This window comes from Sceloporus occidentalis, unplaced genomic scaffold (assembly GCF_023333645.1).
Source record: "Sceloporus occidentalis isolate IW3139 unplaced genomic scaffold, rSceOcc1.0.p SCAF_3, whole genome shotgun sequence".
Lineage (NCBI taxonomy): Eukaryota > Metazoa > Chordata > Lepidosauria > Squamata > Phrynosomatidae > Sceloporus > Sceloporus occidentalis.
In genome coordinates, this window is record NW_028316983.1 from 214889737 (window position 1) to 214906191 (window position 16455).

Sequence of the window (16455 nt, forward strand, 5' to 3'; positions counted from 1 at the left end):
TAAGGTTGCTGCTGTGCAGTTGTTTATGCAATGGTACAAGTTAGTGTAACTTTGTGAATGTATATTTAATGGTAAGCAAATACTGAATGGGTTCTTGGCTTTGATGTCTTGTTCTCATGCTAGAGGTGAGATCTTCACAGGCAGCCTCAATCATAAATGAGACACTGGCAAGATTTATTCACGGCCCCAGTGACAGGAGAGTTCCAGCCAACCAGTCAGCCAGCCAGCACTCCCTCAGCCCAGAGAAGAGAAAAGAAGGAGGCTGCAGCACCTGCCATTTTAATTCCCTCCCAATGCCTCTGTGCCTGAATGCAATATAAATTGGGCATGAAATCCAAAGGTAGTAGAAGTAATGTAGTGATGAGGACTCCAGCTTTCTCACCAGGTCCTTGTGTTCTCGGTAGTTGTCCTTAAACAATTATAAAAAGTAAAGTAAGTTGGCATTTGCTGTAATGAACCACACAATCTGTTTGCAGGAAACATCATAGTATGAATCAACTCCATTAGCATTAAATGGTACCACAGAAAAACAGTTCATATTAGTTGCACTCCCATGGAAAAATTGGCTCTGTGTTTTAGGATAGAAATACGATAAGTGCTGCCCACAAGGACAAAACTGATTTTTTATAGAGCAGCTGTGTCTGTCTTGACAAATCGTAGCAGAACATCAGCAAGCAGGAACAGCATGTTCTATGGTTTTGCTTGAGCATTCTCCATCACAGTGTGCTGATCTTTGGTACATCAATAAGTTCACAAACACACACACACACACACACACACACACACACACACACACTGACCTCCTACTGCAAACAAACAAACACACACATGCATGTACACACTTCAGTTTTAGAAATGTGGGTGATGAAATGCATCTTGGCCAATGTAGGTGTGTGGTAAATTGCTGCTGGATCAATAAGGAGGACAAGGAAGGGGATGTGATTCATGCTAGGTACCTCTGTCTCTTGGGGGCTACTTTTGTCTATACAAATTTAATCACCACTTCTCAGGATTCTGCCTCTTTGCCTAGTCTTGAAAGCAAGGGACACTACCCTAACAAAAAATATACATTAAACACACAACCCTCTGGATATCTGCTCAGAAGCAAACCCTACTGAGCTTATAGGGTTTTATTCACAAGGAATTGTTGCACACTATTAGAGACTAAAGGCAGAAGAGGGAAATCTGTGGCCCTCCTAATGTTTCTGTGCATAAAATCTTGGATGAATAGCTATGCTGGATGGGAATGAAGAGAGCTGGAATCCACTAGAATCTGGAAGGCCAAGTCTGGACTAAACATACAAAACTGTATATTCCTAGGTTGTCCCAAACAAGACACTGCAGTCTGTTACATTAAAAAGGGTGGAGGTGACTGAGGGATCACCAGTACTAACTACAAGTTTTGGGAAATTCAGGTTTTTATTCAGAAATATGCAAGAGTGCAATCAAACACACAATAATAATTCAGACAGAAACAGCATTCAGAACTAACTGGAATGGAGGTATGGAAATTGGATAGCAGAGTATGTGGGGTGTAGAAAGGGCAATATTTACCTGTTCAAAGAGTAGACCACAGAAAGTGGGAAATGACTCAGACTGGGGTCTGAGGGTAAGACAGATAATACACTGAGCACCTACTGGGGGCCAACTATGTGCATGCTGTGTGCCATTGTCTGCAAAGAACTAGATTTAGGGACTACTATTTATACCTGAGAACATGCCTGACTCCATATATGAAAATATAGAGACCCAAAATATAATGTGGGGGATGCAATGTGTACTAAAAGTTCAGATGACTGAATACTCCCCATTCAAAAGAAACACACACACACACACACACACACACACACACACACACAAGATTACCAGAGAAATGGCTATTATTTGCCTCTTAAGTATAGAGAGAAAGAAGGAGGGAAGAAAAGGCAACTATGGTTGCAATTTTGTTGGCAGTATATGTGGTGTTGCACTGTATTACTTAGAAGATTTTCACACAACATTGCTATATCGTTCCTGTAACGTCCCAAAGTGTACTGGAATCGTCATAACTGATAGACGATTCCAAAAGATTTTTACATGAGGCTGTTAGTGTTCTTAAATCATTGCTGAAACGTTACTGTGTCCAGTGTGTGAGTGTAACTGTTTTGAAATAGTTTTGTAATCATTTATTGCTGAATTCTGATATATCAATGTTTTAAGAACACTAACAGCCTCATGTGAAAATCTTTTGGAATGTCTATCTGTTATGATGATTCCACTACACTTTGGGACGTTAAAGGAACGATATAGCAATGTCGTGTGAAAATCTTGAATGGCCTCATTTCCACTTACAGATAAATTGGTGTGCGATCCGAATCAATGGATTGATTCGACATCGGATCATGGTTTATACTACACTTGCCTCAACTGCATTTTCTGTCATTTTCTGGCATCAAAATAATCCACTTGTGGTTCACATTCATGAATGAATTGATTCAAAATGATTCAGCTCCAGCCAGTCAAAGGGCAAATTTGAATCGATTATGATCCGCTTCTGGTTCACACTTTCATTAAATCGATTTGGTGAAAAAGATGCAAAAAAAAATCAGTGTTAAAAGGATGTGGATTAAATGGGTCTGGTGCATGGCACCCCCCTCACCAAATCGCTTCAGTGAATCTCTTCAAGTGGGAACCAGGGTCGTTTGAATTGGTTCAAACCAAATTGCAATCCAGTTTAAATAGTAGTGGGGATGAGGTCTAAATACATACTCTTCTTTAATACATTCTCTGAGTAGCTTACAAGGTACAATGAAACACAAGAAACACTAACACTGCAGAAATAAAGCAGTTTGATAACACTTTTACTCAATATCTCAATGCTATGGAATTATGGGATATGTAATTTGTGGTGCTTCACATTGCTCTGATAGGGAAGGCTAAATATCTCACAACTATAAATCCTACAATTTCATAGCACTGAGTCATGGCAGTTAAAGCAGTGTCAAACTGTCTTATTTCTGCAGTGTGGCAATATCCTAAAAATACATGTATCTAAAAACACAAAGGAGTTATGTTTAACATGGTGTTAAACTGTGTTAAATTGAATCAAAATAATTTAAAACTCCATTTACCTGTAGTCACATGAGCATATACCTTTTTTTGGGAAAGATGCTGCTGAGGGACATATTCAATACCTCTTGGGCAAAGCCCAACCCTTCATAGAAAGCAGCTTCCAAGTACTGGAATACAAAATAACAAAGATTTATTTGTGGTGGTGGTGGGGGATAGGTTCTGAACTGATGAGAAAAGAGGTGATATTGTTCTCTCAAATCTCCCCTAGCAATTCACTGTTTAGATGAACAGGTAAAATGCTTCCCTACTCCTGGCAGTGGCAAGTGACGATGTAGAAATGCACAGGTGAAATGCTACCCTCCACCTATGACATCTGGAAGTTTGCCCAGTGTCAGTCCCCATCTTAGGTAGAACATCTGAAGAACAAAGCCTGCAATCAACAAGGTTATGGAAAGTGCCTCTGCTCCTAATGTTCTGAATGCCATTGACCTCTCCTACAGCATCTGTGTGTCTCCCCTGGCCAGCACTTCAGGAAGGTTGTTTTTTGTATTATAAGCAATTGCTAACCCAGCATAACCATGGGACTTGTAGTCCCCCCCCCCCATACCACAAAACTGACTTTATCAAGTTCTCTCTGGCATATGCTATCCAAGGCTTGGGCCTAGGATACCTAAAGGACCGCCTCTCCCCGTACATTCCGCCTCGCACCCTCAGAACGACTGGGCAGCAGCTACTGAAGGTGCCTGGGGCTAGGTTAACCTCCACTTCTCGGAGGACGTTCTCCATAGCTGCCCCAGCCCTTTGGAATGCGCTGCCCACAGAGCTCCGCTCGTCTACCACCCTGGCCCAATTTAGGAAGGACCTTAAAACCTTCCTATTCCAACAGGCATTCCCCGAATAAATATCCTGTGGGCCTCCCTCCTCTTTCGTGGCCAAGAGGTTGGGCTATGGGGCTTTTTTATTGTTTGTTTATGTGTATTTTTTAGTGTGTATTTTAATTTGTTGGATTTTAACTATGTTGTAAGCCGCCCTGATCGAAGGAAGGGCGGCATATAAATAAAAAGTTTATTATTTATTTATTAAGTTCCTTACTCCATAGAAGTCACCACATGTACAGTTCTACATGGGAAAGTGCATTTGTGTAAGCATTTATTATCTTGCTTTAACCAGTTTTTAAACGGAATAAGGCTCAGGGTTATAATGATGTTGCATGTGTGTAGCTTTACATGAACATTGTTGCCTACAGATCTTAGCCACATATATCAAATGCAGAAAAGATCACAATGAATAATATGCAAATAATATATACATTGCAGTAATCTTTGTTTTTAAAAAGCAGTTATACCCACAGCCAGGAAGAGCCATGGCAGCTCGAAAAGCACACACCAGATACATGTATCTGGATGGCAAAGGACACAATGGCAGGATCTTTTTAACAGTGTTTTCTAAGCACATGAGAGAGATATCTGATCCATCCAGGAAAAGGATCTCAACTATAGTCACGTGCGAGGGGTGCCTCGGAGTGGCGCTTCCAGACACTCCACAACTCTCGCATATGATGAGGGCATCAAAGTGGTGGTGCCCTGTACACATGGGCGCTGCCATTGTTACACAAGTGCCGCGCAGCATCTGCATGGCACCATGTGGCACTTGCATAACAAGTGTGCCAGTGGAGCACTGTGGCACAGTCATTATGCCACCACTGCAGCATAGAAAGAACCCGCTTTTTGTGGGTTCTTTTTTTGCCGGCAGGAAGCCTTGCCATTTGGTGGCTGAGGCTTCCCTCTGGCAAAAAACAGGCGCCTACAGGCCACCCTTTTTGGGCTGTCTGTACCCTGCCTATGGGACAGGGAGGAACAACATGGTATTTTCCATCGTGGGAATTTGGCCAGTACAGATACATAACAATTTCATTAATTTAATTTTTAACAGAAATTATAATAATGTTCCTATTTCTTTATAAATGAGATGGAAAGAATGTGAGATTAACACAAATGTGAATGGGGAAGAAGGTAAAGCTGACCAGATTTGTCCACCTCTACAGTTCGCACCATTGACATTAAGCTATTACTGTTTCTTAGGTTTTGTCTGTCGATTTGTGCATTAAAAAAGACACATCATACTTCATTTTGTGTTTTATCTTAAACCCCTGCGTTCCATTGAAATGCTGTCTCCATTTCCTAACTTTATTTGTTCTCTGTTTGATCTGTCCTGTGAACTACATAAACTACCAAACATCTGGATTAGATAAACTAAAACCATTCTGGGAATATATTTGCATATTCAGTGTTTGGTAACCTTTGACTAAGATGTAACACTTTCTCCATCCCTCCCCCCATATAAAATTTTCCATCTGTTTGGCATTTAACTCACACATCTAAAGCAGAAATGTTCATTGTATTAACTTTTTTTGAAATGATATGTAGTGTGCAAACATCCCATTGTGGATTTAGAAGATTTATCTATGAAATGAAATACAATTCTGTACAAATTTACTGGATTCACTAATGTGAATCCAGCTCCAGGCATAGACATATTCCATATTTGTTTCCAAGAGGTGCTAAGTAGTAAGGTCTGTAAAAAACAACAACCTTGAAATAGTAAGATTATAACCAGCAATCAAGATAGGGAAGCCAGCAGCAAATCTCCTATGGGTAGCAGCCTTCCTACAATCTACCTCAAAGCTACAGCCAGCAAAGTCAGTATGGAAGTGGCAGCAGCAGTGGATGAGGAAGTGGTAGTGGATCTGATGGCTATGCCCAGGATTAATTGTTCATGAGTGGAAGTGGTAGTGGAGAAAGCTATGGCATCCAGGATCAAGGTAGATATGAGGGTCAACCAGACCACAACTATGGCAGAGGCAGTGGAGGAAGAGGTGGTGGTGGACATGATAGACGTAGCTTCGATTGGAGTGGTGGTAAAGGTGGCAACAAAGGTGGTCATGAAGGCATGGATAGTGGTCAGCAAGGTGGTGGTTTCAATAAATTTGATGAACCACAGGACCAAGGATCATGCCATGATTTTGCTGGTGAACAGAATAACTCTGACAACAAAGCGGCCTTTGTGAAGTTGAAGACTTTCATGGTCAGCATCCATAGTTTTCCTTGGGTTTTTCAGGCTATGTGGCCACATTCCAGAAGAATTTACTCCTGATGTTTCACCTGCATCTGTGGCTGGCATCTTCAGAACTTGGTGGCATTGAAGTGTGTGGCATATATACACCTGTGGGACCCTTGTTTGGGAGGATATATATACTCCACACACCATATGGAGTATGCATGCCACCAACCTCTGAAGATGTCAGCCACAGATGCAGGTGAAACATCAGGGATAAATGCAGATGCAGCCACATAGACTGGAAAACTCACAGAAAACAATACCACCTTTGTTCAGGGACTTGGTGAAAATGGAACTATCAAGTAAGTAGCAGACAGCTTCAAGCAGATTGGCATAATCAAGACAACAAAACGAAACAAAACCGGACAGCCCATGATTAACCTATACACAGACCATGAGGTAGGAAAATTGAAATGAGAGGTTACAGTTTCTTTTGATGATCCTTATTTGCAGAGGCTGGCATTTATTGGTTTGATTAGAAAGATTTCTCAGGCAACCCCATCAAAGTTTCACTTACTACCCAGAGGACAGATTTCAACTGATGTATTGGGAATGGCTGTGGAGGAATAAATCATGCTGGTGAAGAAGGACCTATGCGCCATGGTGAATTTGGTGGTTCCAGCAGCAGGAACAAGAGTGGCTTTCCGAGCATGGGAGGTGGCCAGCAGTGTGCAGGAGGCTGGAAATGCCTGAATCCAACATGTAAGAATATGAATTTCTCATGCTTTAAGGAATTTAATCACTGTGAAGCATCAAAATCAGATGGCCCTGGGGGTACTAAAGATGGGAGGTGGATTTGGTGACGAATGACGTGGAGGATGTGGAGGCATTGACCCAAGTAGTTTCCAGTGGAGACAAGGGCAACTTTGGACCAGGAAAATGGATTCTCAAGGGTGCCATGGACAGGACTGTTGTGAGAGATCTTGATGAGCCTGCAGAACATGGGAAGTTATAAACATCTTTAATTTGTATGATGTCCTTTTGTTGCAAATTTGTGTGTTCTTTGTTGGTTTGTGTACAAACTTTGTATTCCTTCACATTTATTGTTTACTGTATTTGTTAATAATCTGATACATTTGAAAACACAAGTTGTAGTCATGTATGTATAACTGTGTTGTGGGGTGGGCTAGGAGGCTTGAATAATAAAAATATTTCAGTTAATACAGGGGGGGACAAATTTTTCACTCATCCCTAATACTAAGATTAATAAAAATAATTTTTTTTGTTTATATCCTGCCTCTCTGTCCAAGACAACCAGCATGGTTAACAAGTCAAAACAATACAATACCATATCCCAGTATCCTGGGACTTTAAAGGCTATAACCAACACCTTGTACTGCACCCAAAAACTAATGGGCAGGTGTCATGTAATCACTTCTGGCTTTACCAGAAACCAACCTGGCTGCCATATTCTGAACTAACTGAAGTTTCTGAACTAAACACAAGGGCAGCCCCATGTAGAGTGCATTGCATTGCCCCATGTAGAGTGCATTGAGGATACCAGCATGTGCACCACAGTTTCTAGGTCCCTCACTTCCAGGAAAGGGCATAGCTGGCGTATCGGCTGAAGCTGATAACAGGCGTTCCTGACTGTCGCAATTACTTGATTTGTCATCTGAAGCGACGGGTCTAGGAGCACCCCCAGACTGCAAAGACAGTCCTTTGAGGAGAGTGTGACCCCATTAGGAGGTTGTACCACAATGTTATTTTAGGAAAGCATAATACTGAGGACAAAATAGTTTTGATGAAAATCATCTGTCATATACAGTTCTAGATCATACATGAAACATGCTAACTCATTACTGTACCATCCTGTGACCCACTGTTTTAAGGATATTTTTTCCTAAGTATCATTCACTTCAAGTATTGGAACTAACCTGGGAGTAAAGTACTTCAGACAGCATAACATAGAAAAGTAAGGTAGGAAGTGGGGAGAAGATTTCCTTTGCTAATTTGCAAAGTCTTTTTTTAAAAAAATCAAAATCAGACATCACTCTAATCCTTGCTTTATGGAGATGAACAGGCTGCCCTCTCAAAATTCAAGTAAAGAGTTTGTGGGAGCAGAGGTCTCCTTTGTACAAAACACTGCTCGTAGAATTTCTGATGTGGTCAAATGGACCAAACAATTTATAATTATTTAAAATGCTCTCTCCCTCTCTCTCTTTCTCTCTCTGTGTATGTTTTAAAAAATCATGGATTTTAAAAGTGTCACTGGGCCACATGGGACCTTCCAAGGATGTCATGTGGCTTATATGGGTCAGGTCCAGGTTATTTGAAAGATGTACTGTCAATTATGAAACTGCCTGTGTTTTGAGACCTGCTTGGGAGGTTATTTTCTCTGTCCCACTGTTCTCACAGGAACATCTGGCACGAACCTGGGAAAGGACCTTCTTAGTGACTGCCCCCAGGCTCTGGAACTTCCTTCCTAGAGAGGTTAGATTGGCACCCTCCCCGCTTTCTTTCTGCAGGGAAGTGAACAGATGAAAACCTTTCTCTTTTGGCAGGCCTTTGAGGACTGATTCTATAAGACCCACCCCACCTATATAAGGTGATAGGTTTTCTATTTGTTATTTTTGTTGTACTGAGTATTTATGTGCTTTATGTTTTTAGCTTGGGGTGTTGGATAATATAATCACTTTTTAATTTTTCTATTTTGTTTTATTTTTTAATTATGTCTTTTTCATGTGTTGTAAGCTTCTTTGAGTCCAAAACCTAGAAAAGGCAGGGAAATAAATAATAATATAGGCTGTATGCTTCCCAGCCATGTGGTATGCAAACAATACTGCCTGTAAATTTAGAGCTAACACTACATGGAGCACTTAGGTTGCTATCTTTCTACTTCATGTACAGTCTGCCCTCCCCATATGCGAGGAATCCATTCCAGACCCCCCGCGTATGGGGAAAAGAGCGTATGCTCAAGCCTCACAGAAAATAATGGGGTAGGTGCTTGCGGTGGCACAAAGGGTGCATGGTGCAAGTACGTGTCCCATTATTCCTGCTGGGGTTTGCCTTCCGCATAAGCTTAAAACCACAGAAGGCAAGCCTGCCTATAAGGAGGACTGTACTCACTTTCTCCTGCAGGGAATTTTCACATTCATTCCTGAAAGAACATCAAAAAATAGTGGCTACTGAAAATGAATAGAGAGAAAGAGAAACAGGGCAAGAATAATGTGGAGGAAGTTGAGATCTGCTCAGAGGAGCAAGGCCTGTTCAGGGTACTTTGCTTACACATTCCCATGAAACTGGAACTGGGAAAACTGCTGTCAGATACAAGAGACCCCGGTGTCAGCCAGATTTTGGAAACAATTCACTTTTTGGATGACAACTCACAGAATTCCCACCCAGTATCCCTATACAAGCACGACATCTAAATTCTGATAGTAGCACACCTTTGCAAGCAAAATGAATTATCTGTGGATTTTCAGGGATGGATACTGTTTTGAAAAGAGACTGTCATAGACTTCCTAGTTGTATCATCTATATAATGTTATTTTAGGGAAGCATATTTGGCCATAAAGACTGTTAACCAATGGCTTCATATGCAGTATTCTATAGCAGTTTTCCTGCTTTGCACTTGCTCACAAATGCTCTAGCAGAATTTACTGTTTGTATCTTTAGAAGCTCTGAGTACAGTTACCACAGCAACAAGTAAATGGTTAGTGATTATCCATTTGTTTACTGAATGTAAACACAATGGCTTGAACACAATTTGTACCTGTGCAATTTCCACTGATTATGCTTTTATATATGGCATGCATGTGCAAACAAAACCACCTTTTCTGAAAGGCATACATTATTGTCCTACGCCTTAAATCAACCTGAGACAGGGCCTGGAAAATGTGGTGAGATAACTCCCTCTTCTTTCTGTTAACAAAGAAAATGACACTTGGCATTATGGCCACAATGCTTTTATTTAGCATTATCACCAACACCCATCAGAGGGAATCAAACACATGTGAAGAGCATTAAACAGCCAAACAGCCCATTCAGTGGTATCTCAGCAGGAATGTAGTTATCTTCCATAGAAACCCCACTCTCCATCTAAAAGACTCCCTGCTATTTTATTTCTGGCTATTTGTCTGGGTAATCACTGCCAAATAGGCTTCAGTTGTGGCAGGGCTTTGGAGAAGGCAGGAGGTGAAACTGATAGGGCTTAAATATTTAATCTTTGTTTTTAAAACCAAAGTACTTTACTAGCATGGATTTGGTTCTTCTGTTTATTTATTTATTTTTGACATGGTCTCACTGAGAAAGTCTTCATTTTTGGGAGTGATGACATGGAATGTAAAAAAAATGGAATACAGGTTATTTATATAAGTTTAAAGTGAGCAATAAAGATACCATTTTTTTTACCTTGATTCAAAGAACTTCCTGGCTGTCCAGAAGGGGGAAAAGTAGAATTCATTACCAAATGTACATGAGCATTCCATGTGAATGCACAGTAGAATACAAGAGTACTTGACCAATTAATACCGTCACAGATTATCTTTTTTTGGGTCCTTTTAAAATAAATAAATAAGAGAGATGCTGTCTGCGGGTCCAGAGGCCATTCAGCAAGTCAGTAGTCCAGATAAACAAAAGCAGCAAGAAGTCAGAGTTGTAAATCATAGCTAATCCAAGGTCAAAAACAGAAACACCACAGAAGTACTGCTAGTTATGAAGAAAGGGGGGCTGAAAGCATTAAACTGCTCAGGAGTGGCTGGGAGATTTATAGGCAGCTGGTTCAAGACCCCAGGTGCCTAATTAGATTAGTGGCTCCTATGTAATAACCTTCGGGAGCAGTGCAATGGATTCTAGAGGGTGAATTATAACAATTCAGTTCAATGTTGCCAGAGCAGAGTTCTACATGCAATAACATTGTGTATCAGTGCTGCCAAGTTTTCAGAATAGCAATAAGGGTCAGAAAAAAATCATCATACACAGGGCTAACAATCAGCAATTAGTTCATGTTCTATGTCAATACCAAATGAAAGTGTTAATTTCAGTTCACTTATTGAGGAATTTCTCCGTAAAATTAACACATTGTTCACATTCATAAATTATATGATGTACAAATATCTGTCTTTATGAAGGGCCCATGGCTTTTGGGGGTATTTTGCTTTGACTGTTTTAAAGGAAAAACTCAAATGAGGGACATCAATAAAATTGCCGGTCCTATAAGGAACCCACTTTCTGACCTTATACATCCCTTATAATAAGGGGCATCTCTTATAATAAGGGACACCTGATAACTCTACTGTGCATGCACATGGAATACTCATGCACATTTGGTTGTACATTCAGTTGTGCATTTGGGTATGCCTTCAGTTGTACAATGTTGTCATTCAATACAAGGGTTGTGTAGCACCATTAATAACTCTGAGGCTTAGCTTTATACAGTGCAACCCTGATGTGATATCACTGGTCCTGTCTGGATTGGATTTGACCAGTGCAAGTTGTGGAGAAATTACTTTCAGTGTATTTTTGAAGAATGTATGAGAAATCATAAATGCTTTCATGTGAAGAACAGAAAGAGAGAATTTTTGTTTGTTTTTAAAAATCTGAATGCAGGGAAAAGACGACAAATGGATTCTCTTGTTTCTTCTTTTAATCCATTTTTACTTAAGAACCAGTTCAGGAAATGACAAAGATGGGAATCATGCAGCCCTCCAGATATTGTTGAAGTATGAATCCTCACACAATACCCACTCTTCCTTTAGAGCATGCTAAAAACAATCTTAATCACAATGAAAACAAAAGCAAAAAATTATGATTGGCTTTGAAGTATGAGCATTGCTCCCATTAATCCAGATTCCACAAACTCTGAAAAGAGCCCTATTGCATGGGGTTAAAACAGTAGCTTACCTTCCCAAATTCAGTGCTAATTTGGGAGGCAGCCAGGTCCCGTCACACAGAAATCACTGCTGAATGTCTGCCTAGGTCCATCCTGGATGCAGCCGGGTTGTCTAAGCTGATTCTACGGTCATTTTTAGAAGTCTTTTTCAACACGGAAGCTTCCAACTTCTAAAAATGGCTGTGGAAGCGGCTTAGTCGACCTGGGCTGCATCCAGAATGGATCCGGGCAGTGATTCGGTGGCAATTTCTGTGTGATAGGACCCAGCTGCCTTTTGAATTAGCACTGAATTTGGGAAAGGTAAACTGCTGTTTTAAGTCCATGCAATAGGGTATTAAATGTGCAAACCCCTTCTGTACAAATCTGTCAAGAAGACCCTATGACTGTTCACCTTAGGGTCTCTATAAATCAGAAATGACTTGAAGGTACACAACAGCAAGAAGGAGGAGGAGGAGGAGGAGGAGGAGGAGGAGGAGGAGGAGGAGGAGACAACAGCAGCAGCAGCAGCAGCAACAAAAACTAGGGATACCCTTGGAGCTGGTCACTGAGTTCTGACAGATAGCCTTCTCTAGGGATGTTTACTTAACTGTTGTGTATTTTGCACCTTCATATTGTTGATTATCTTTTTGTCCATAATGGAGCAGCAATTCCAAATAAGTCCAGTTCAGTTCCAGGTTGTAATAACTGTAACTCACTATAGTTAAATGAACTGTGGAACTCACTAGTAGAGGTGAGGTCTCAGCTTGGAAAGTTTTAAGAGTGGATTGGGCAAATTCTTGGAGAATGGGGCTACTAGTCCTGACTTTACTTGTTTGTTTGCTTGTTTTACTTATACTCTAACTTTCTCCTGCCCTATGTCTCTAAATACCATTTTGTGGGGAGCACAAGTAATGGAGTACTAAAAGGCATCTTGTTGGTCATGGAGAACAGAATGTTGAATTAGGTAGACATTTGGTCTCTTCCAGTGTGTCTCTTCCTATTTTCAGATCTCATCTACCTTCCAAGCCCTATATTATAGTGAAAAGGTAGGATATATATTAGATAAATAAATGTAACTGTAATTATACACATACTTTTAGGTTAGCTAACATATGTTTCCTAAATCTGTGAATGAATTTTGAATAGGTACTACAAACATTATATCATTATTCACTACAATTTACAGAAAAGGAAAACAAGGATTCATTTTTGTTGTGTTTCCAGATAGGTCAATAATTTGAAAATGGATTATATTAGAAATGATTCCCTACCCTTCTTTCCTCTCCTGCTAAGAGAATCTAATGGTTCAAAATACAAAATTGATTTATTGATCTATGTAAACCTTTAATAAAAATAAATCATAAAAGAGAAGGAAATAATTTGAAATGGGAGTATGCACCAAGATGATTATTTCTGTAAGAATGTAAGGATCTGTAAACACTCTCTGCATAAAGATGAATAAATGGATTTATTGCAAATGAAGCAAACATATCACCTTTTAATAAAGTCAGATCTTTCTTTTTAATGAAACATCAAGAATATGGGAAAGGAATTTGTTCTGGTACTCTGAATTTCCTTCCTTAAAGAATTTCCCATGGTAAGAAAAAAATGGATGAAATTGTCGGAAAGCATGAGATGGTTTCATATGGAACCATATGGGCCTATTTACAATTTCATGTATAAGACAAGATGATTGGCTGCAAGTTGTGTCAAGTTTTTTGGATAGAACTTGGCTTATTTTTTATTATTATTGGCTTGTTGGAAACTAGATTCTTGTCAGAATATCATGTCTTTATGAAGCTGTACCTATCATGTGATCTCATTGGCTAGAAAGTTCTTGGTGGTCTATGCTAGCAGTTTATGTGGATATCGTCCAGAGTCACAGGGCAAATTCTGGTAGCTCTAAGCAGCTTATTTCTATTCCTGACCCTACTGCCTATATCAACACAACTACACCAACAGTATTTGGGTCTTTATAGCTAGTATGGAGTCCTGCATGTTCTTTCCACCTGTTTTGGTTACACTTGTCTGTAGATACAAGGATCATCATAATTATACTTGGAACATATCACCAAAGCTAATAGTTTAGTCATCACTTTGCTCACAGTCTGAAAATACCATGCAAAAAACCCCACAAAAAAACAAAAAACAAGTTATAAAAGTCTATTATACTTACAAGGTTTATATTAAAGGCCAACCTCAAATTTATAGGCATTTTTCTTAGGAAGTTGGCATCTATTGGACAGAGCTACGAATGTGCTGCCTTGCAAAATTCAAGTGAAACATTAGTTAGATTAGTATTCAGATAGAATTGATGTATCCGAGTCATTTGATAATTGCTCAAGTGAATGCAGAAAAGTAGCTGACTGTCTCATTATTAGTTCACTTCATAATCTGCTAAGCCAATAACAGTTCTTGATAAAAGACTCTACAATGCACTTATGGATGAAGGATTGATCTAAGCATTATTGGTAAAGATACCTGAATCTCACATTATGAAAGTAGACAATTTGTCCATCATCCAGATGATGATGGTGATGATGATTCTGCAACAGAAACATAAAGAAAGAGGGATGATTCAGAACTAATATTTATTGCTTACAGAGTTGGTAAAATTGCCCTAGCCCTGGAACAGACTGGCAACAATTAGCAGCTTTCGACCACTTTGGAGACATGGCATTCAGATGACACATGCCTCCAGTGTGGCCCAAACCATGCCAATGCCGGGTTCTGATCCTTTGGACCAGATTACAAAGAAGCCAAGATAATCTGATTCTTGGTGATGCAGGTTGGGGCCAGCAGCAGCGGCCCACTTTTAGAGCAGCGGCCAGCAGCAGCAGCCCACTTTGTCTGTAGTCCTTTAAACTTAGCCAGCCCCCCGTTAGATTGGTCAGGAACAGGGTTTTTAGCTCCCACACCATTTCCCCCTCTTTGACTTTGAGAAATATCTTGTAATGAATATAAACTGTTCTGTTGGTTCCTGCTGCTATATTTTTCTGTCTTTTTAATACAGAAATAATTGTTTTTGCTGTAAGACCAGCTTGTCTTCAACCAGATGTCTTCTGTTCTACCTCATTTTTACTTGGAGACACTGGTTAATTGCCCATTTTTAAAATTCTAAATTCCTGCAGAGAGGTAGGCCTGGAGGAGATTCTCCCCCCCCCCCCCAAAAAAAAAACCAGCAAACCTAGTGCACTACTCTTAACAACATCATATTGAGTAAAAGGACTTGTGAGAATGTGTCTGGTACCAAACACAAATCCCTGAGCGAAGCACTCCTTAATGTATGAATTGGGAACATATGACCATTCACATATTATCAGAATGCAACTCCCATGATCCCTTGCCACTTTCTAAACTGGTTAGAATTAATGGAAGATTGTGGTCCACCAACACATTTCCTATCCTGCTTTAATGCTGATCTTAAATTTCCTGAGGCCACTATTTTGCCAGTGAAGCTTAGCATTCTGTTAAAGAACAATCTACACCTAAAGCCGGAAAACATACCAGAGGTGAAATTTGACAAATCATGTGTACTGTTCACAAATTCCCCTGTTGTTACTGAAAAGAACTGGCAAGAATCAGGAGCAGCTTGGACTTACATGTCCATTTTCACTGAACTCCCTGTTCTTCCTACTGCTTTGTAGCTCACCCTCCAATCAGTATACGAGATGGGGACAAAGATAGAAATGTTCTAGCCTGTTGGCCTTTCTTGGAGTGCACAGTTCCCATTTGACATCAAAATGAAATTATTTTTTCAGCACAGAATCATTGTCTGAAGTGCACTTTTTGCAACAGATCAAAATTTGAAAGTGTTGTGAACACAACAGTGAAATAAAGGGCTGTGAATGTCAACATTGTAAGTTGATGGAGGTGAGGTGGACAGTATCTTTTTTACAAGAAGAAACTTAAAATGAGAATGTTCAGTGGAAGGCAGGCTGGGGGAGAAAGCACTGTGAATCTGAGGGAAAGTGTGAAAGGAAAACAATACTGCAGCTGACAGCCTATCTCCAAATGAGACAGTGTCTCCATTTTAGTTGTATGCCATCACCTTGAAATTCTTGATTATAGTGTGAATGTGCCATTCTTATCTGACAGATGAAAAAAAAAACTTAACAGAAATTCAGCAGTCAAAAACTGCATTAAGTGCAGAGCTGAGGAATAAGGTGATGACAATTGAAAGACCCCAAACAAAGAAATGCAGAAGAAAGCAATCCACATTTTCAGGGGCCAGAGTGCTGGCCTTCACACTTTACTGTAACCTGAACTAGTTAAAGGGAATGATTAGGGGTTAGTCTACAAATAAGTGTACTATGCCAATTGCTGTGGATTTTTGCACATTTACATCAACACATAATTGGAGAGCTGTGAAATACACAGAGATGTCTTTCGGTGACAAAATACAATATCCTATATTTTGTTCAGTAAATTTCTTAATGATTTATTGCATTTTGCCACTAAAAGTTATTTCTGTA

The 16455-nt window shown here is 39.9% G+C and overlaps 1 pseudogene; it reads left to right on the forward strand.

The window, feature by feature from the left end:
- LOC149317473 (uncharacterized) overlaps positions 1 to 7095 on the forward strand; it is a 29597-nt pseudogene extending 22502 nt beyond the window's left edge.
- Positions 7096 to 16455: the final 9360 nt, after the last annotated feature.